General features: G+C 46.6%; 1 protein-coding gene and 1 pseudogene across 1 annotated transcript in view; one reads left to right on the forward strand and one right to left on the reverse strand.

Annotated features, from left to right (window-relative positions):
- Positions 1-21,035, reverse strand: part of LOC149326439 (uncharacterized) — a 448,784-nt gene that overhangs the window by 77,347 nt on the left and 350,402 nt on the right. The window lies entirely within an intron of this gene.
- LOC149326442 (alpha-tocopherol transfer protein-like) lies at positions 6,714-15,579 on the forward strand (annotated as a pseudogene).

Consider the following 21,035-nt stretch of genomic DNA (forward strand, 5'->3'; position numbering starts at 1 on the left):
GCATGAACAGCCTATTCGTTAAACATGGCTTTCGCAAAGGAAAGTCAACGGAAACAACATTAACTCAGAAGGAATGAATAATTTCCAATATTGATGAAAGCAGACTTACCCTCGGAATTTTCATTGACTACCGCAAAGCATTTGATCGCCTTTACCATGAAATATTGCTAGAGAAACTGTTTAGTTATGGTATCCGAGGAGTTGGTTTCGCTTTACTTAAATATTTTCTTTTGAATCGTCAGCAGCGCGTTTCTATCGCTGAATGTAGCTCGTCACACAGATTACTAACTTCCGACGTGCCACTAAGAAGTATTTTAGGGCCCTTTCATTTCAATACCTAGGTCAAAGATATCGTGCAAAAGGAAAGCAACGCAATATACGCGCTCTACGCAGATGACACGAGGATCTTTTTCACTGGTAAAAATGTAGGCGAACTATTAACAGAAGCCAATAAAGAGCTTGCAATAATTTGCGATTGGTCAAGTAAGGACTGTTTAAAAATAAATAGCAATAAATCTAAGGCTATATTAATCAGGGCTAGATGGAAGCAAGCACAGATAGAAGAAAGGTTGGTTCTTGGAGATGCACCCTGTTACGACTCGCCTTCGTCCTGGGGAAGACAACGACATGGCAGCAGCGAAACGCCGACAAACCCCAAGACGCGCGTTGGGTGTGCGCCTGGATTGCCACGGAAGCCGCGTCCGTCTGCCCGGTGGAGCGAGCGTTTCACCTACACCGAGTGTGAACGCGCGTTCGGAATGCGCGGGAAACGCCGCTCGAGGACATTCCGGCGTCTGTGCGATGGCATCGTTCTCCCTCTCCCAGCGGGTGACGGCGGTGTGATCTCTCAGGAGTGAGTGAGTGCGTGTGTGTCTGTGATTGGTGCCAGTGAAACCCGGCCCCCATCTAGGGACCCTAGGGAAGGGAACTCTTAAAAAAGCCGGCAGCGGCACGGCCGAAGAGCTCTTTGTCATCATGGTCTCCTGTTGAGCTGTCGTGATGCAGCGTTCCTGCAGCTCACTTGTAAATATTCCTGTATAAAGTCCTCTAATTGTCTTTTCCAGCAGCATCGTCTCAGACGTCCCTCATTCACTCTCCGGCACACGACCATGCTACCTCGTCCGTAAGAAACTGGTGGCAGCGGTGGGATGCTGCTACCTCGTCCTTAACAAACTGGTTGGCAGCGGTGGGACGCGAAACATCGGACGCCAGCGGAGAGTTGCGGACAATGGGACGCGAAACATCGGACGCCAGCGGAGAGTTGCGGACAACGGGACGCTGAGCAGCAGAACGGCGAGTCGGGGGCAGTGCAACAGGCCTTTGTGATGACTGGTTGCCTGCAGCGGAACGACTGCGCTGGATTCTTGGCTGCGAGGTTTGGTGAGTGCGGGACTTTCTTCTGCTGAGTTTTGCCAGGTTTTTGTTAGTGTCAGGAACGGAGCTGGCAATTGGGTTGTCGTTGCTGCTGGGTTAGTTGCAGCAAGACAATAGCGGGCAGTAGAGAAGCAGCACTCGGAGCAGCCATGGATTTGAAGACGCTGCGCAAACCAAAGTTACTGGAGCTTGCGAAAGAGTTGGGTCTGGAGGTATCAGACGAACTCAGAAAACCAGAACTGCTGAAGGCTATTCTTGCGTTGGAGGCTGAAGATGACGAGCTTGCGGAATGCCTTGAGGCCATTGAGGAGAGGGAATTGGCAAAAAGAGAACAAGAGGAACTTGAACGTAAAGAAAAACAAGAGAAAGAGGAACGCGAACGTAAAGAAAAACAAGAGAAAGAGGAACGCGAACGTAAAGAAAAACAAGAGAAAGAGGAACGCGAAAGAGAGCAGCGGCAACAGGAATACGAGAGAGAGATGCGGGAACTCACACGTGAACTTAACGCGATCAGAAGTATGAGAACGCGATGTCGCTTAAGAATTTTCAGAAAAGGGGAAAATTTCACAGCTTTTCTAGAAAATTTTGAGAGAATTTGCATGGAGGAGCAGCTTGACCAGAGTTATTGGCCAATTGTGTTGATGGGATTCCTCCCATGTGAACCTTGTAATGTCTGGGCGAGGTTGTCTGACGAGGATGCCCACAACTATGCGATAACCAAAAGTGCGCTCCTCCGATACTTTCGAATTCCCGCGGAGGCAGATTTGGAAGGCCAAATTGACGGTGGTAAGCTACACCGCGATAGTGTCAGGGACCGAGTTAGAAGCTCCACTCAGTCGCCGGATGACACGAGTGCTGTGCAGAAGTGGCGGCATAGGACAGGTTTGGTCCAGGAAAGAAAGGCCACTTCGGCAGCGAGGACCGAGGAGTTCGGTCAAGAAGCTAGCGAAGAGTGCAGATCCACAAGCCGTGATGGCTCGGGGGATAATATAGACACTAAGGCTAGCAATGAGGAAGAGTGCAGATCCGCCAGCAATGAGGGCTCGGAGGTTAATGTAGGCACTGCTAAAAATAAGGAAAGGGGCAATGCGTTGGTTTTGAGCCCAGAGAAGCATGCACTTTCCGGGAAGGAGGCTGATTGCTGCGATCGAGAAGGTAGTACCCAGGACAATAACGCTACGTTAGCCGAACAGCGTCTTATAGTTCAAGTTCCGGGCAAGAGCGTTAGGGTATTAGGATCGATTAGCAAGCCTCAGGGGAGCAAGTTATGCTCAGCAGGAGGTAAAGTGCTGTCGGGAGAGCTAGCTACTGCGACCTGCGGTGACTCACCGAAAGCACGAGCCGATAATTCGAACTTAAGGGTGAAATACGGCTCGGTGCTGCGTCAGAGAGAAGATGCGGAGGTTGAGGGCACCGCGAGAAAGGGAGGCGCGCAGGGCCGTTCTGCGAAGGCAGTTTTAGGAAGGCGACCACGCGCAAGCAGAGCCAAGACGAGGGGTGCTCTCGAGAGAACGGACGAAGTACGGGCCGAGGACATTGTAAACTTAAAGGCCGGCCAGCAGCGTAATCGTCCGAGGCTATCATCACGGCACTCCATATGCGTCAGGCACCGCGCTAAGGCCAGACTAGCTCGGCGTTTACAGACAGCGCGAAAACCACCTTACCCATTGTGGGGACGCTACGGTAGCAGGACGCGTAAAACTCGCAGCGGGCCGCAGAGGACGCCCAGTTACCGCATGGAAGAACGCCGCAGAACGCGTTCCAGTCGAAGGACACGGTTGAATCGAGAAAGGAGTCCTCGTAGGCGTTTCTTTCATACGCGACCGTCATCCCCTCGCATTCAAATGTTCAGACGCTACTCAGGTGTTGGAGACACGCGGCCGGGGTGCGGAACAAATCAGTGTCGCGTGGCGTCTGAGGCTCGCAAGTGTGGAAGCGCAGTTAAGCCCTTCGAATTTTGTGAATTGTCGGCTGCTAAAGCCACTGTTGGTGTGCGACCGCGCAGGGCGCGGTTGAAGAATAGGCGACCCCTTTGAGCCGCGGCGCGGCTCGTTAGCAGCGGATTCCGTGGATGTCTCTGCTGTTTTAAACCATTCCTGCAGAAAAAGCGTTTTGCAGAAAAAAAAAGTGAAAAAAAGAAGTTTTGAGCAGGAATAGGTTTCGGACGCGTTGGTTACATTGGAAGCGTTCCTTTTGGACAAAGATTGTTTCGAAAAATGCACTAGTGGTGCCCATGTGTAGCAGCGTCCGTTAAAACGCGAAGCGCTAGCCAGACGGGCCATTTAGGCCACTAGCATAAGCGCCTGGAGTCGCTTGATTTTTTTGGAATTTGGGAAATTAAGGTGACTTTGGCTCCGATGTTGAGCGAATCTTTGCGGGGATATGCAAGGTGACGGCAGTATGCTGCTATGCCGAATGAAATAATGTTGTGGTCATTACTAATCGGAATACATCACAAAAAGGGGAGTCTCAAAGGTAATGCCGTAGCTTAAATTGAGGTCCCTAGCGCAATAGTCAGCATCATATTTGCGGTTTGCTGGTCTTTTTCTTCCTGATGTAGGATTTTGAACAGATTGGTTTTGTTTTAAATTGAGATGCGCTTTGTGGTGTAATGTGCCGATTTGTGGGCATTTTCACAGTGCTGTGGAACTACTCCCAGGGATTGATTGGGTTTGTAAGAGGGAAAGAGCCTGGCATTGCTTAGTGGGGATTGTGTCGTGCTTGCGGACTGAGCGGTTGGGTTTTCGGCGTGGTTCTAACGCTAGCGGAGCACGAGTAACTTTGCAGTGCCCTTTGGGAACCTGCACATGCGAAGGAAGACTTCGGGGTGCGCTGAGCTCCAGAACCGCCGAGAGACAACTGACTCCGGTTGAGACCAGCCTCAAGCGACATCCCTCCGGTCAGCGGATGCTGTCCCCTGTCCATCGGGATCTCCTTCCCCCGGCGGGGCAGTCTGTTACGACTCGCCTTCGTCCTGGGGAAGACAACGACATGGCAGCAGCGAAACGCCGACAAACCCCGAGACGCGCGTTGGGTGAGCGCCTGGATTGCCACGGAAGCCGCGTCCGTCTGCCCGGTGGAGCGAGCGTTTCACCTACACCGAGTGTGAACGCGCGTTCGGAATGCGCGGGAAACGCCGCTCGAGGACATTCCGGCGTCTGTGCGATGGCATCGTTCTCCCTCTCCCAGCGGGTGACGGCGGTGTGATCTCTCGGGAGTGAGTGAGTGCGTGTGTGTCTGTGATTGGTGCCAGTGAAACCCGGCCCCCATCTAGGGACCCTAGGGAAGGGAACTCTTAAAAAAGCCGGCAGCGGCACGGCCGAAGAGCTCTTTGTCATCATGGTCTCCTGTTGAGCTGTCGTGATGCAGCGTTCCTGCAGCTCACTTGTAAATATTCCTGTATAAAGTCCTCTAATTGTCTTTTCCAGCAGCATCGTCTCAGACGTCCCTCATTCAATCTCCGGCACACGACCATGCTACCTCGTCCGTAACAAACTGGTGGCAGCGGTGGGATGCTGCTACCTCGTCCTTAACAACCCATAGAAATTGCTAAGAAACATAATATTCTTGGCGTGACCTTTGCTGCTGACATGTCATGGAATCATCACATTCAATCGTTATTAAAGACACTATCTACGTCAGACGGCGCACTAACATGGTGCCGTAATTTTTTTTCCAGATAGAGCAAGAGCAAAACTTCAGATTTATCATGCACTGCTTTCTGCTCACATAAATTACTGCACACTGGTTTGGGCCACAACCACGCAAACAAATATTCGAACACTGCTCCTTCCTGAAAAGAAAGCACTTCGTTGCATTGCAAATGTGTCCTATTTACATTCATCTGCACTATTGTTCACACGATATAACATAATAAGCGTCGAAAAAATTTACGAGTTCCGTCTACTGTACTTATATTTTCCGATGAAAAGTTGAATAGCCTCATAAGATTCCTTTCGCAGTTGCAGAAAGAGAAAAGCGATTGTCGCACCCGTGGATCTGAGACGTGGCTGATACCACGCTGACGCACAACATGCTATGCTTGCTTAACAAATTCCTCTCTGAAAATTTCGACTTAAGCGCATGTAATACAAAGCAGACGCGTGAAATTTTTTCTCATCACAGTTTTTGTGCAGCTAATGGTATTCACTGTATTTTCATTGCCTTTCAAATTTTCCTACTGTATGCTTTCTTGCTGTGTTTTGATGTGTTTCGAATGTGTTTCGATCAGTCAATTTGTGTGAAAGTGGAACTGCACATGTGTTCAGAATTTTCTATTGGCTATATGCTGCTGCCTTGTACGGGAATCAGGCACCCTCAAGCTGCCAATGGCAGCTTTTTTGCCTCATGACCCCCAACGAGTTGTTGCAAATAAAGTTTTGAATTTAATTGAACCAACACTCCCGTTTTCAATTTCGGCTGCTGACCTGATAGACGCGGATTCGATCCCGGCCGCAATGGTCGAATTTGGATGGAGGTAAAATTCTAGAGGCCCTTGAAGTGTGCGATGTCAGTGCACGTTGAAGAACCTCAGGTGATCGAAATTTCCGAAGCCCTTTACTACGGCGTCCACATAGCCTGAGTTGCTTTGGTACGCTACACCACACCGCCATTAACCCAACCAAACATTTTAGAGCGAAAATCTAAGAGGCAGAAGTATAATAAATCAATAAGAGTAAAGGCAGGAAGATTGGCCTCAGTGGTTGACAGCTGCATAGCTGCTAGTCTACGATTGGATTAAAGTAAATTAAAATGTTACTTTAGGAAATGAGACAAGCGGGTGATTCAGCTATGACTGTGTCAAGGTATGCAGGGAGCTCTCGTGATTCAGTAGCTGCCCGGTGCCTCGCACAGCATGTAGGGTTCAGGTAATTGGGCCGCCAGGCGCGGTCTAAAACTTGACAGCACAGACCCTTCAAAATGGACAGCGCGCGCATGCCTTTGGAACTGATACTCGAAATGCCAACGTGGCCGTGTGCGTTCCACTGAGCACCGCTAGAACTGGATGAGTTTCGGGGCGTCTGTTTGAGACCAACTAATTATAAAGTTCTACAAAATAATTATAAGACACCATAATGGCGTCCTTTTAGAACGTAGACCACAAACGAATTACATGATGAACAGCTCGATGCACACATATGGCATGTCGGGCTACAGAGGTAAGGGCACAGTTATAAGGTATTTTTCTTTCTGAATTCACCACGCACAAGGGTGATCAGATGTCTGAAGAGCGGGGCTTTTGAGCTTTTGCACACCGGCCTACACTGTAGCGAATTAGACCGCGGGCACAGGGCGGATAATAATTGTGGAAATACTTCGTTTCTGAAATTCACCGTGTAAACTCTCGCATTTTCAAGAGGCGCAGATTTGCAAGAGTAGTCTTCCTTCCGCAAAGTAGTTGCATAGCCGCAATGCTGGGGGTATACAGGAGGAAATCAAGCGAAGACACCTATGACACCTCCGCAGGAGCACTTCCCTTTCATCTACAACGCATCGCTGAAGACGACCTCGGCGAAACTCCTATCAGGAGAAAAGAGTCAGTGGAGAAACTCGCACAGCTTATATCAGGCGAGCAACCGAAAGTACCTGTAGTGAGTGCTTGGCATCGTTTTCCTTTTTCCTTCCTTTCCATGGAAAGTGAGCGGCCATATAGATTACCTCTTGTAACCACCACATTGATTTGCACGTGCAACTAAGAAAATACGCAAAAAACTGGCGTTGAAAGGCATTATAAATGGTATGCGAAATCGCTCACACGTGATCCGTTTCCTCCGATCCTCTTTCCTCATTCGGAAGTAAATTGTTTTGCAAATATGCAATAGTATTTTAAAATGAGGCAGAAACACAAAAATTGAAAGAATGGGTCATGTACGAAGACAAAGTTTTCTTCATCTACGGAGTTTCCGTGAAAGCTGAATAGCTTCCCTTTGTAGTCGTATGGCTGCGTTTGGCTGGATCTTAATGAAAAATTGCTCCCTTACATTAAACGTGCTCCAGCTTGGGGGCTTCTCTCATTATTCGACCAATGGCGCTTCCATTTCAAGTCGTTGATTGATTCCTTCTGACCGCACCATCTGATATGACGGCCGTTCTGATTAGCTCCGTTGGTAAGGCGACTGTCCGGCATAGTCGGCGGTGCCGGTTTCGAGCCCCCACCAGGATGAATATTTCTTGACCTGCTGAGTTTCTAGGACAGCTGCCTAGCTTTTCTTTTTTGCCGTATGGAGGCGCTTGGCTGGAAGCTAATGAGTAATTGCTCCCTTATGTCAAGCAACTTGTAAGCACAGATTAGCGATTTCTCAAGTTTCCTTAGATACACGAAAGTGCGCGAAATTTTCAAAGCCAATGCTCAACCAGTAGGCAATCACCGTCTGCTGCTACATTCCTTGAATTTCTTTTAAACGAGCGGGGCATAACATTTCCTCACCCGGTAAATAAGATCATTAGCTTCGGCAGGATGGAATTTCTCTAGTTGGAACGATGTTCCTAGTCCGTTCTTCAAAGGCAGAGCACTCATCGCTGAAATGCTTTTCAAGATATTCCTGTCAACTTGAGGCAAACAACCGCCAGTCATGACAGATGCTTTAGCACGGCGCCGTGCTGACCTGACGACTGCAAACCAACATTGAACGCAGAGGAGCCTGATCTAAATTCAAGAATTAACACGGAATTCCTCCTCCGTTTCCTGCGAGTTAGGAAGTACAACGTGGAGGCAGCGTTGCAGACCATCAGAAACTACTACTGCAATCGGTGCACCTGCGGATCGCTGTACCTTGATCTCCTAACGTCGACGGTGCCCCCTGAAGCCCGCAAATTGATCACGGTGATGCCAGGAAAGGACGTGCAAGGGCGCAACATGCTTCTCTGTAATCTAGGCAAGTACAATCAGTTTTTACCGCGTTAATCGAATTACTGCAACGACGCACAAAATATCTTCAATACAGGACGTTTTGGGAAGTAACCAGCGTAGTCGCTTTAGCGCGTGTGCTTCGATGTACGCTACAGTCGTGTTTACATCGACGCTGGTTTTTTACTTCTCTCAACTGTAGCTCACAAGTCCTTCTTGGAGACTGAAAACAAAAAATTTACCGAGGGCACTTAAGACTACTTACGTGCATTGCGAGTGAAAGCATTGTTTTTCATTTTTATTTCCCTTTTGTTTATTTAATTATTTTTCTCTTCCTTTCTAATGACACATGTAGTCATTAGCAGTCAGTTGTAAGGCGGCGGGTGTACTGGGTTCAACTTTGTTCGGCCGGAACCAACGCGGTTTTGAAAAAAAACTCTGCCTCTCCCGTAACCGAGAGTAGAGTAAGCATGAAATGTTTCGGGCATAATGCGAAGCGCACGCGGACACGACGAGACGCAGGCCTGACAAGACTGTATATGCAGCGCGTTCGAAACTGTCCGAAGTGCGTAGAGGCGAATACGTTTTCAGCATCGCTTTGCGTATGTTACACTGGTGATGTTACCACGGATTACGTCACACATAATTCATGACGAAGTAATGACAAATTACTGATTAGTGTGTAATGACTGATTAATGACTAAATACTAATAAACTGCTAATTAATGACGCTTAAGCTTCGCCTTTAGGAGTGGAACGCGACAGCGTGTTGTAGCGCTGCCAGGCAGCCTGCGGAACGCCACCACCCGTTCGGCGTGATGCCTCGTCCTTTGAACGCGACGCTTTTTGAGGAAAGGAAATTACGCAGTAATTCTCTGCCATCTCGGTGGACACCCGAACCGAACCTTACAGGATTGTAGGAACGCCACCACCCGTTCGGCGCGATGCCCTGCCCTTTGAACGCAACGTTTTTTGAGGACAGGAAATGGAGCAGTAATTCTCTTTCATCGCGGTGGACACCCGAACCGCACCGTAAAGCATTTCATGCTTAAATATACTGCGAGAGGTACTGCGAGAGGTACTGGGATCGATACCCCGCACCTCCACGGAATATGTTGCGGGAAAGAATATATTTACAGATATTTACAAATAGACAAGAACAGCTGCGAGCGGCACCGAGAACACAGTCCGAACTTCGCTGTCGTCTTCCACTCTTCCCACTCGTGCCATCGCTCTTTGTCGTCGTCCTCTACCCGCATCAATATTGTGGCATGTATGTGCTTTTTGCACGCGTTATAGAAATCGGAAATTATAATTCCGTGTATTATCAAACGCACAGCTCGACTGATATCTTGATAAACATTGAGAAGGCACTGGCAGCAGTTATTTTTTGTGACTCGTTTGGAGACCAACCGGCGCTTGCATGCCGGTCGCGTAGGAGGGCTTAGAGAGTCTCGTTAAATCTCGTTAAGTCTCGTACGGTGCCCGGATGTTCTCGTTTCAGAGCCCGGATGATGGCTCTCTGTCTCGGCGTGACGTCACCACACTGCCGACAACGCGAGCTAAAAGCATTTCATGCTTAATAGGGGTTGCGAGCTCGCCTGGCTGCCTGAAAGTAATTTTCATCGTCTTCAAAATTTTATTCTTATTTGACACCATGTCATTGCACGTTAATGATCCCCGGGTGGTGACGTGTAGGCAAGAATGGAGCGGAGGCGCGGCGCGTCCCATTGTGGGCGATGGATTAAACTGGGGAACAGAAGTGAAAGAGTAGCGTGTTGCGCGGCAACTGACGGACTTCATCACACCACCCTGTTCGCCCGGTCTGAAGCCGTCAGCGGCAGTCCGAGGGGAACAGTTATGCTGACGTTTATCCTGCCGCATCAGCAGGATTGATCGTCTATAACTTTTTAACCAGTATAGTCTCTTGATGCGGCTACTTCTACTTGTGCCGGGCTCTGAAAAGAGTGCGTGTTACCGCCGTTCATGCGGAAGGATAACATTTTTTCCACCTTTGTTCCACTCAACGGTAACGTTGCAATAGTGCTCCGATCCTTGCGATCACAACGCACGCGAACCTTGAGCTCCGAGTGTCAGCAAAATTAGCAGCAGTGGCAAACGTGCGAGTTTGGAAGAGAAAAAGCGCGGCAAATGGGACGAAAGGACAAAGCTTGCTGGCCTGCTAAGTTTCTTGGAAATTAAAAGCAGACCTGCTGCCCGAAGGATCTGGAGCTGAGGCCATAACGCATGCTGCGCGTCAGTGCGGAGACTGAGGGATCGGGGGCGAAGCTGCCAGGCCACTGAACAGCCATGCTGTATTCGAATTTAGCAGTGTGTGTGAAGAGATTCTGGAGAAAGGAGGTAGGTTTTCCTCCCGGTCTCCAACCACCGCTTCTCTGTTCTAACAAAATGAAAATGCCTTGCGTGAAGTCTTTCCTCGTTTTCTTAATGTAAAAACGTCTCAGTGGTGCTGTCATGGCTTCCACCGTCACATTCGGGTCCAGTTAGATAAACTACCCTGCTTCTTTGCTCGGTACTCCAGCCAGAATGCTCCCCTCCAAGGCAGGGGCTTTTGTGCGGACGAGCGAAAAATTCGACCCCCGTGGGGAGATCAGCGTCACAGCTCCGGTGCCGAAAACCGTGATATGTTTGTGACCAGATGTGCATTTCCCGCCGAAGTCTGGTGGTGTTGTTTTGCAGGCAGTACTGCCTTACTCTCATCATTTTCTCTCTTGGATCTCCACCCACTCCTTCTGAAGGTTGTAGTGGGACATGGTTTTCGTTACGTAGCGAAGCCATCCAATTAACACCCTAACGGGTTCCCCTGCGTGAACGCCGCATTAACAACGGCATTCTTCGTTTATTTCGTCTTGCATCAGTGGAACAAGATAAGCAGATGCTTAACGCATGTTAAACCTATTGATACGAGCGAAAACTGTGTTAAGCATGGCTACCACATAGTATGGCGCCATAGACGGTCCGGCACGCGCTTTATCCACGGGTAGACAGCGACCCAGCGCCACAGAAGCAGCTGTTATACCCCCATAGTCTGGTGGTATCTACCGCTATGGCGAGGCTCCGAGCAAGCGCAGCTGCAGCGCCTCTCCACATCAAGTCATGTGGTATGACGTCGCTTGCCACACCTTCGCTCCACCTGCTCAAGCTCAAACGCGCACCAAACTTCACCTTGGGAGTTATAGTGCGAAGAGTAGGGCTTTCGCTCGATAAACAGACGTCATAGCTCTTGGAATTAGTGACACAAGCCTTGGCGTTGCCGCTTTCTTTGTTTTCAGGAGCGTGGTTGCCTAGGCGAATTTCTCAAGCCGTATTTCAGCGTGCCTGCATCTTGTGCCTTGAACTTCTGGCGTCCGACCCCTCAGCTCAGACTCTGGGCATTGTCATGCTCATGGATTGCAGCGAATATGCAGTAGAAAACGCGCTGTGTTTCAAGCCCGGACTCGTTAAAAGAGGACTGGAGTACATTCAGGTAAGCGAAATGGCTCAGTGGTGGAGACTGGAGTACGACAATCTAGTAGTCACCACAAAAGCCACTCCAGAGAGAGTAGTTTGAAATCGCAATGTAAGTATATAGTAAACAATGACGATGGGATTTCAGGTAACGGGATTCCGCACTGACAGAACATGTACGATTCACGTTCTCTTATAAAAAAATGAACTGTAACAGAGATATATCTTTATTTCTCTATTGTGTGCTTAACACTTTCCCAGGAGGAGGAAATTTTCTCGGTAGGAGAAAGCCAAAACATTTATGTTTTGGGTCCTCAGTTTAGAATTCAGGAAAGCGACCATCACCTACCCAACAGTCGGCAGAAGTCCGTTCAGTTAGGCGTAAGTGCGGGGGCGCAGTTTTCTCTTTTCAGAGGAACAAATCATTTTCAAATAGTGAACAGACACGTTTTAATTGGAGGACCAGAAAACCGAAACGGGAGCTAGGCTGCGCGGCTGGAGGTGACTGGAGAGTATAGCAACAATCTTTGTGGTCCTTTTACTGGTTGAACTAGGAATTGCAAGTGGTGACCGCGGATATAAAACTTGTGCGATGATCAAGGAAGGGCCTTCTATATGTTGATGATGATGCGAGAAGTGGTAATAAAATGGCGGGAACCAAACAGTGAGGTAGCACCCACATTGTCGCCCGTAGAAATCCAACGAGGTGAGGTTGTGGGGCGTAGTAAAACTAATTGCAGGGGGAAAAGTACACGCCGAAGGGTTAGCTGCTTTCGCGTACATCATAGGGACAGAAGGCCTCCACTATACTTAAAACACTCGAACACTGAAAAAGTGACACACTGAAAAATGTTTTCAACTGTTCAGCGCGTATCAATCCATGCGTGTTTTGCAGAAGCATTCTGTTTTTGAATGTTCTTTTTTTTCTGTGCTCCAGAAACAATATTATCTATAGCAATAATACATCAAACACGATATAAAATTTCCAAACCCAGCTTGAAGCACAAATGCAGGGTTAAGCTTCCTTGCTCGTCGCCTTTTCTTATTTCAACCTCTTTCTCTGCATTTCTTAATGAGACTACCGGTGCTCTCCCTTTGCAGAGAAACGGTTATAAAGAATCCCTGACCAAGGTGGTTGAAGGCTGTGACGATTTCTAAAACAATTTTTCAGCGACTACGCTAGCTATACTGGTTCAATCATCGCTTTTGGGCTCTGTGTAATACGAACATAGCGCGCAAATGAAACTTGGGGGAACCCTTAACTGTTGTTTCGCAACCGACCCAGATACTTGCAGCAAAAAGGTGCGACAAAAAGGTACATCAGAGTTAAGGACGAGGAGCAACAATTTGCACGCTCATGGAGGTAGCAGTCAACGAGATATGAAGAAAGAACATAATATTTTTTTACCTCTGTGGAAAGGCAGCATAATTATGCAGGTAGTATTCTGATAGGAATGAAGAAAAAATTTTGACCCCCGAATATGATCCCGAAAAATTTTCTAATAATTTTATTTGAAACTTCAGTGTTTAGTATTCATGCTTACTGCAAAAACTGTTAACCTTTCCTATTTACTATGAAACTGACAAAAGAAAAGGAACGTGTTTCAGCATATGGCTTTATATCGGTCACAAAAAACAACAAATGGAAAGTCTTCCACGTTGAAGCAGAGACTGACACACGCAGTTCGCAAAAGAGACCGCGGTGTGGTGGTGCGCATCTTACAGCCATGTGGTGCGCATCTTACAGCAAATAGCGCAAGAACTGAGCATACATGCGCTGTGGATGCAACAGCATGTTCCTACATCTTTATGCATCGTAGACCTTTGTCTCATCTGCACGCAACAGCACTTGCATGCCCATGTACTCGGCTCACGTGGGTGGCGTTTCTCGACTTCCTCGCAGTGAGCGTTGGACGTGAATAAATTCCCGCCTTCATATCATTTGACGTGCAACCGAGCACTTCAGACTGAATGTGCTCAACATTTTTGAAATGATCAGGCGAAAGTACTACAAGCAGCATACAGTGCATATAGCCGCCTGTTCGTTCGGTGGCAAATACAGTTGAAACTGTGCCGAAAATGTCTTCTGCTCTTGTTATTTCCTTCTGCAAATGTGTTACCTACTTGACATCAGTTCACGTTTTCTATTGTTAAGTGAGGGGACAACTTCGATACTCTTCGTTAAGAAACACGGAATTGTTCTTATCCTATGTAGTGTGGTAGTCGATCGGCCCACGACAGCTTGGTAGTTTGGGTTGCGTTCAATGCAATAAAATAGGAAACCATTTTCCAATTTCTTGAAACAAGCTAATTAGCAGCTGTCTTGTTTTGTTCCTCATTTCTTTTTCCGACCGGCAACCGGTGAAACTCTTCAGGACTGCATGCCGTCGAGGTTGAAGCTGGTCCACGTGGTGCGCCAAGCGCACGCCTTTGATGCACTCTACGCCATCATAAAGCCTTTTCTGAAGAGCAAGCTGGCCGGACGGATGGGTATCATTGCAAAACCAGCGCGTCAGATATTATTTCCTCATTAAATGATATTACTGGCCGAACACCAAAGACGCCACCAGCAAATGAGGCCTACGCACTGGACCCTCTAATCTAGCTGGCCGCTCATACGTGCTAACAGCAACTAGCAGTGAATAACAGTGCTTAGAACATTAGTATTACCTTCCCCTCCTCCTCCTCCTCCTCCTCCTACAAAAAAAGTTCCAAGTTGCAGTAATCAACACCAAAAGAAAATTTACGTAGAGCATCAGCTAAAAACGCAGCAACACGGCATCACGCACGCAGCATCAGGTTCAAAGATGCAGTTGTCCGTTGCTGTCTTGTGCGATGATCGTAAATTGGATATCACAACCCTCGGTAGCAATGCAAACACGGAGGTTAGATTGCCGTCAGCAGTTTAAAAGCACGCGCTGTACTTTGTGCGCGCGACAGTGTCGCACGCGTGTTCCTGTACCTGTCATAGTTATACCTGGCGGCTATGCCGTGTTCCCTGAATATAGCACGCGCCCTCAAATCATAACACTTGAGGACCTGAAAATGCTTCGAGGAAGTTTCAGCTTGTTTAAGTGGTTTGTGCACCTTTTAACCGGTTTGTGCACGTTTTCACCGGTAATACCAATAGAATTAACCATGTAGCACTGCGCGTGCGACTTACACACACGTTCCATTTCTTAAGCTACAGTACAGTGTAACTGCTATTATTTTGTATCAGCTACCAGGTTTGATGACCTTGATATTAGCATGCATTAATCAGCTACCAAGTTTTACCTTGAGAGTGACGTGAGACCCACACCGTAATAATTATTCTAAAATGCGAAGATCCTATAAGGGGCATGACAGGTGTGCCAGAAAAAAGCGGTTGTTACCGTGCATGCTTATTTTTATTTTCACACTTGCTCGCATCACTGGGCTGGTAGGCTGTATATTTATGAGGGAGGAATGAATTTGGGATCACAGCGTTCAACCGGAAGCACACATTGTTTGGCTTTTTACTGCGCACAGCTATCGTAAGAGTCGTTTCGTACCTTCGCAGGCTCTTCCTCGAGCAGTTCCATTTATGAACATTCATCCACTCTTTCCGAGTTAACCGTGCCTGATGATGACCTGGTTATTAATACCCGTGTTCTACCTCTCTGTTTCTTCTCGGCAAGTTTCGCTTCCATGGAGACAATTTCCAGAGCCTTCAGAAGGAAATTTCGCCGGAATATTTACCACAACAGTTCGGAGGTCAGGGTCCTCCATTGGATTACGACGGATTCTGGAATGGAATGGAGAAGCTAGAAAAAATCTTCGAAGCTGATAACCGCTACGGCTACTCAAACAAGTAGAATGGAAATTTCGGCACAAGTGTCGAGATAGAAAAAGATCTGGATTTTTTCTAAGAGTAAAAAAAAAGAGGATTAGAGGCGAATAGTCAGGTGCGTGTCTAACTTGCACATTCATAAATTGCCAGCACCTCAGACCTTGACAATAATAAAAACAAATATGTGAGATCTCACTTTTCTGTTGTTGTGACTCTCCGTTCATTATTTTCTGTCTGAAAATGAAGAGAACATATGGTGAATTCAGTAAAAAAAATTTTAATTACGGTTGAGCCCGAGCGCTTTTTTATTTGTTCCAGATATGTAATTAAAGCTGTTTTTCAACTCAGAAGGGGCCGGCTATTCATCGCTATTTTTCCCTCGAAAGTCATATTCAATGACAGAGGATCCGCGTCAGTTAATTGCTTGCAGCAGCTGACGATCCCTCCCTTATCCCCTACTTACCGCGTTCTGAGAGTTTTTACAGACATAGTGCTTTTTTTGCGGATTTGTGTTCTCTCCAGGAAGCTGAAATAGAGAGCTTCAAGCTCCTATCTGGTTCCTCTTTAAGCTAACACTGCGCGATACAGCCCCCTCGAGTTCTCTTATCTCGAATAACTGCTTGGTCGAACTGATTGTTTGGTCACATGCATATCAAGACTAATAAAAGGCTTCCTGAAGCTTGAACGTCTCATAATTAGAATAAATATTTGGTCCCAATAAATTTTTACTAATTGAGCAAACAACAATCGCATTTTCTTTTCATACGTTGCTGTTGTTTTTCCGCACCGTCTTTATGCAGGGGTAACTTTTGTACCAGCCTCTGAATCAAAACGCAAAAGCAACGCAACCTTAGACTAGTTACCTCAGTCCGGAATAAGAGACTGTGGGCTAGATTTAGGAAATCGTTTCAAAGTTCGCTGTGCAGTTATGTCCAAGCAAAGCAACAGACTTGCCCAAAAGCTCGTTTTACAGAAACTCCTTTCAATAACAGAGCGCGATAGTGCCACTTGGGACTAGTTCTGACGGCCTAATTTATTCTTTGTGCGTCATTGCCCTAACGACTGTTGCTAATCTCCGTGTGAACAATGTCAGGGCGATGGCACCGGCTGCTGATGTGGAGCGCCATGAATGAAGACGTTGTGTAGTACATACGCAAAAACAGGTTAGTGCAGTTGCATGGCCCATGAGGCAGAAAAATTTCAAGGGAGAACTCAATGAGCGGTCCAACGATTGAGTGGCGGTTCAGCTGCATGGAATCAGCATTTAATTAGAACTGCGAGTTACCTAACCCAGCTGACTACTTTAATACTGCGAAATTTTTTCTGACGACGCAACCCTCCTCTGCAATGCTGCCCCTCACAGAGTTTTTCTCGTCGTTTTGCGGTGCCCTTCCTCTGTGCCTCCGTAGCTCGGTGTTTTGAACATGCCTACCGAGCGCATTAGCGGGATCGATTCCCGTCCCAGCGGCAGCATTTCGATGGAATCAAAAAGCAGAAACGCCCCTGTGGTATGCTATTGTACAGCCCGTTAATTTCTAGGCGGTCGAACTTAATCTGAAGCCATCCACTACGGCGTCTATCATAACTGAGGTGCCACTTCTGGACATTAAACCTTACGTGGCATGCCACATACCCAATAACTCTGGACAAAAGTGTTTTTGAACGGAAAAAACTATATGAGCGCAATTTTTTACTGCTTTCTAAATTTCACGAAAACAATCGCTGTACCCGCAGATCTCTTGTAGGCAGGCTTGAATATTTTGTAGCGAGAGCTACACTACGCCAGCTCTTCGAGCCTTCAGCGTGGCACCCCTTGAGCTCCGCAGCGCCGTCGTGGCTTTGAGCCGCTTGGTCACGTGGTGCGGAGCAGCTGCTGCTGCCGGCGGCGCGGCCTGCCGGCGAAACCAAGCTGCAACAGCTGTGCGCACGCACCGTGTCGAGAGGGGGGTGGAGGGGTAGTGGAGAGGGGGGGAGAGCTGTCACAGCTCTATAAATAGGCGGCTCGGAGGAGCTCTCGCGTCAGTGCAGGTTTAGCCAGAGATAAACTACAGCCAATTTTTGCTGTTAATGTTTATGCAAACGTGAAAACCGTTCGCCATTAGTTTTTTATGCCAGTCTTAACTTCTCGATGCGAATGATGGAAACACAAAAAATTTGGTACATACCGGAAGAGTGGAGCATAGCCTTAGATATTTCTGTACCAGTAGCTTACAGTTTTCTAATATTTCAATTTTTTTCCAAGAATGTTGGATACGATATAACTCTAGCCGGCAGGGCCTAGATGATAATACCTTGCTTGGAGTTCTTCGCTGTCGCAAACAATGGGGTGTCTACCGTGGACTTGCTGCTTTGAAGAATCCCGAACTCTCTCGAAAATCCCGAACAAAAAATTAGACCACGCGCACACATTTGTGTGACCAACTTCAGGCGTGAAACAAGCGTTATCGACTAATTAAAGCGCGCAAGACACTCAGACCTTGCCGAGGTGTGGTTGACGTACACTTCTTTAAGCCTCGCAGTTCCATAGGTCATTCCAACGCTCTTTCCTCGCTACTGGGCAGAGTAAGCTTTCGAGAGTACTTCGAGTTTCCTTTGATCTCCAACTCCGACCAAAGGTGGAACATATATGTAGATGTGCACGTCTACAAATATACAACCAGCTATATACCAGCTGTTCAAGCTAAAAATTAGGGACCAGGTGTCTCAGCTAAATGTAACAAAAACTAAAAAAAACATGCAATGTCCTAGCCGCGTGAAACCAACTCAGACCTATTTAGAGTCGCATGACGCAGTCTGCTGTATTTTTCCTTCAATCAATAATTGGTTAAGGCTAATTACTAACTTTTTAATTAAAACCTTGAAAAACAAAGGGTCTACGGAAACGTTGTGCACTGCTTTGAAAAACAGCTGATGGAAGCCTTTGCACCAGCGTACCATCTACATAGCGTAGTTTTTTTTACCGACCTTAAACCATAACTCTCTCAATGAAAAAAAGCTTCTACGTGACACCGGTACCGCTTCGACCAGTGAATACGCGTCTTAGATAGGAAACTCCGGCTTTTTCCTGAAGCGCTCTTGCCGATGAGCCTTTACGCTCGCATTGGGACAGAGATGTGAGCCAGCAGCTGGTCACGTGACAGCTTTCTTTTAAGGCAAAGAAATTACGTTACGTAAATCGTGCCTTGATGGAAACAGCGCTGCCAGCGGTTTTTTTAATAATAATAATAATAATAATGTTTATTTCATCACCACGTTGTACATGATGATGCAGGGGACCGAAGTAAAAGCTGTCTTTCAACAGCTTGACAGAGCAACGGCCCCCCTTTTTGGCAGCATACAAAGTGGCGCAAAAACAAAATATACAAGGTAAAGGGAAAATACGTGCGATGAGCACACCGCACTAAAACACAGTACAGAAACATGTTACAAAACAGATGCACCTGGCACATATATTTAAAGCAGTACAAAACCATAAACACAAGACAAAAAGAAATAAGGAATTCTAATATTTAGCACAATGCAATTACATAGTAAAGACCCTATTGAAAAAACTCTGCGTGAGTTTGCACGAGAACAGTGATTTTTGTACGATCACGTTCATTTTGCACACAAATGCGCAGAAATTGTGCGTTACCTGTACGCATTCTGTGCGTCCTGTGTGTACATATGCGCGTACTGTGAGCTGATAGACGTTCACGCACACTCTTTGCGTGTAAAAAATCGTGGACTCTCGTGGAGAACTCTCTGTACGTGGACATCTGCGTGCTGAGAGGGGGCTTGCCGAAGCTGTGCGTGCTTATGTGCGTACTGAGCAAGCTCAGTGAGGCTGCGTGTGGCCATGTGTGCGTTTGCTTGCTTAGTAGCAACTTGTCGAGACTGTAAAGGCCCATTTAGGGTGAAAGCAAACAAGGTTCGAGCATTCAGTTAATGATTACTTCTCAATAATGAGCAATAAGCTCACGTTTTGCTGTTTTATAATTTTCGTCTTGGCGTAAGTACCCATTAATCATTTTCAACTTCAGCAAACAAATAACCAAAAAATTATCTTTTAGTGCAAAATGGTTTCCTTGGATACTGCAGGGACCTGTACATGACAACATGCACACTGAGCAAGAGCTTGTCAACATTGCAAGTTTATAGTAAAATAATGTAAAAAACAAGCTGCTAATGACTCTTACAGCATCCTTCAGTTCTTCCTTTAACCAATCCTGAAAGTTACAGATATCTTATAGATGCATGATGAAAGCCATCCAGAGCACTTATGTTGTTGCCCGTCATGCAGACAGCCATATTTCGAAATCAGAAGCAACACAACCATTTGTTGCTTGCACTCGAAAGGAGTCAATCAATGGAATAACTCTGAAAGGGCAACAGTGTTTGTTAGGTGCAACAAACAAGCTTGGGGATATAATCAGGTTCAATCAAACATGACGTGCAGAAAGCGAATTGTGAGCTGTAACAGGAATGTTACGAGGCAATTTCCAAAACCATTTCCAAGCAATTTCCAAAGTCATTAGCATAAATTTACATACACGTAAAAAGGCCATGTAAGCCTACACGAAAAGACAGTTTTGAATTCACAGTTGGTGTCAAAAGTTCAGAAATTAGTGCCCTCTCTCAAATTCAGTGACAAATCACAGATCGATTAATTAATTCCCAGTATGGCTCCAGAACAAATCCAATGAATCTCAAATGTGCGAAGTATATATACCACACATGTTGCCTGATTAGCACCAGCATTGCATGATGCATGACGAAGTATCACACTCTTCATTCTTCTTCAATCTGTTTTGAAATTTGCACTACCACAAAGACCATCTGGATGTGCTATTATTGCGTCATATTGCTGAGAGTCACATTCGGAGACCAAGAGCAACACAACAGTGTGCTGCACATGAGTGGATATAATGCACTGGGACAACTGTGCACAGTAAGGAACGCTTGTAAGGCGTCAGGTATTTGCTTGGGGAATGTAATCGAGTTCAGTCATGTTTCATGTGTAGAAAGGAAGATAAAAGTTGTAGCAGAACTATGAAATCCAACATCCAATACTGAACTTCCCCAGGTGATCTACACACACATAAAAAGCACGAAAGGATAAGCTCAGCGGTACTGTTAAGTTTGATGCCCTTTGAGGTTTGACTTGCGCGTCTGTATGCAACCATCAGATACCATCTTGAAGTTACCAGAATGCCCAAAACAACTTTGTTGAACTGTTCTACTCTAAACTGAAATACTTTTCCTTAAAACATTTTTTTTTGCGACATGCTGTGTAGCTAATTATAAAATAAAGAAAAGAAGCTGATAAAATTTTCTCATCTCAAACGTACTGATAAGTACACAAATCTGAGTGCTTTCAAGAGAGGTGACGCACCCGGTATTCAGTGTCCAGAAGCATACATAATGCTGCAGAATCCTATAGCAAGAAAATTTCTTTTAGTTGACAGATGGCTATGTCTGGTTACAAAGTCAATACCAAGTAAGGCACATATCCTAACCTGCAATTACAGGAAGCTGCACGTGCTTCATAGGCTG

This window comes from Amblyomma mixtum, chromosome 10 (assembly GCF_055824585.1).
Source record: "Amblyomma mixtum isolate Tamu chromosome 10, ASM5582458v1, whole genome shotgun sequence".
Taxonomy (NCBI): domain Eukaryota; kingdom Metazoa; phylum Arthropoda; class Arachnida; order Ixodida; family Ixodidae; genus Amblyomma; species Amblyomma mixtum.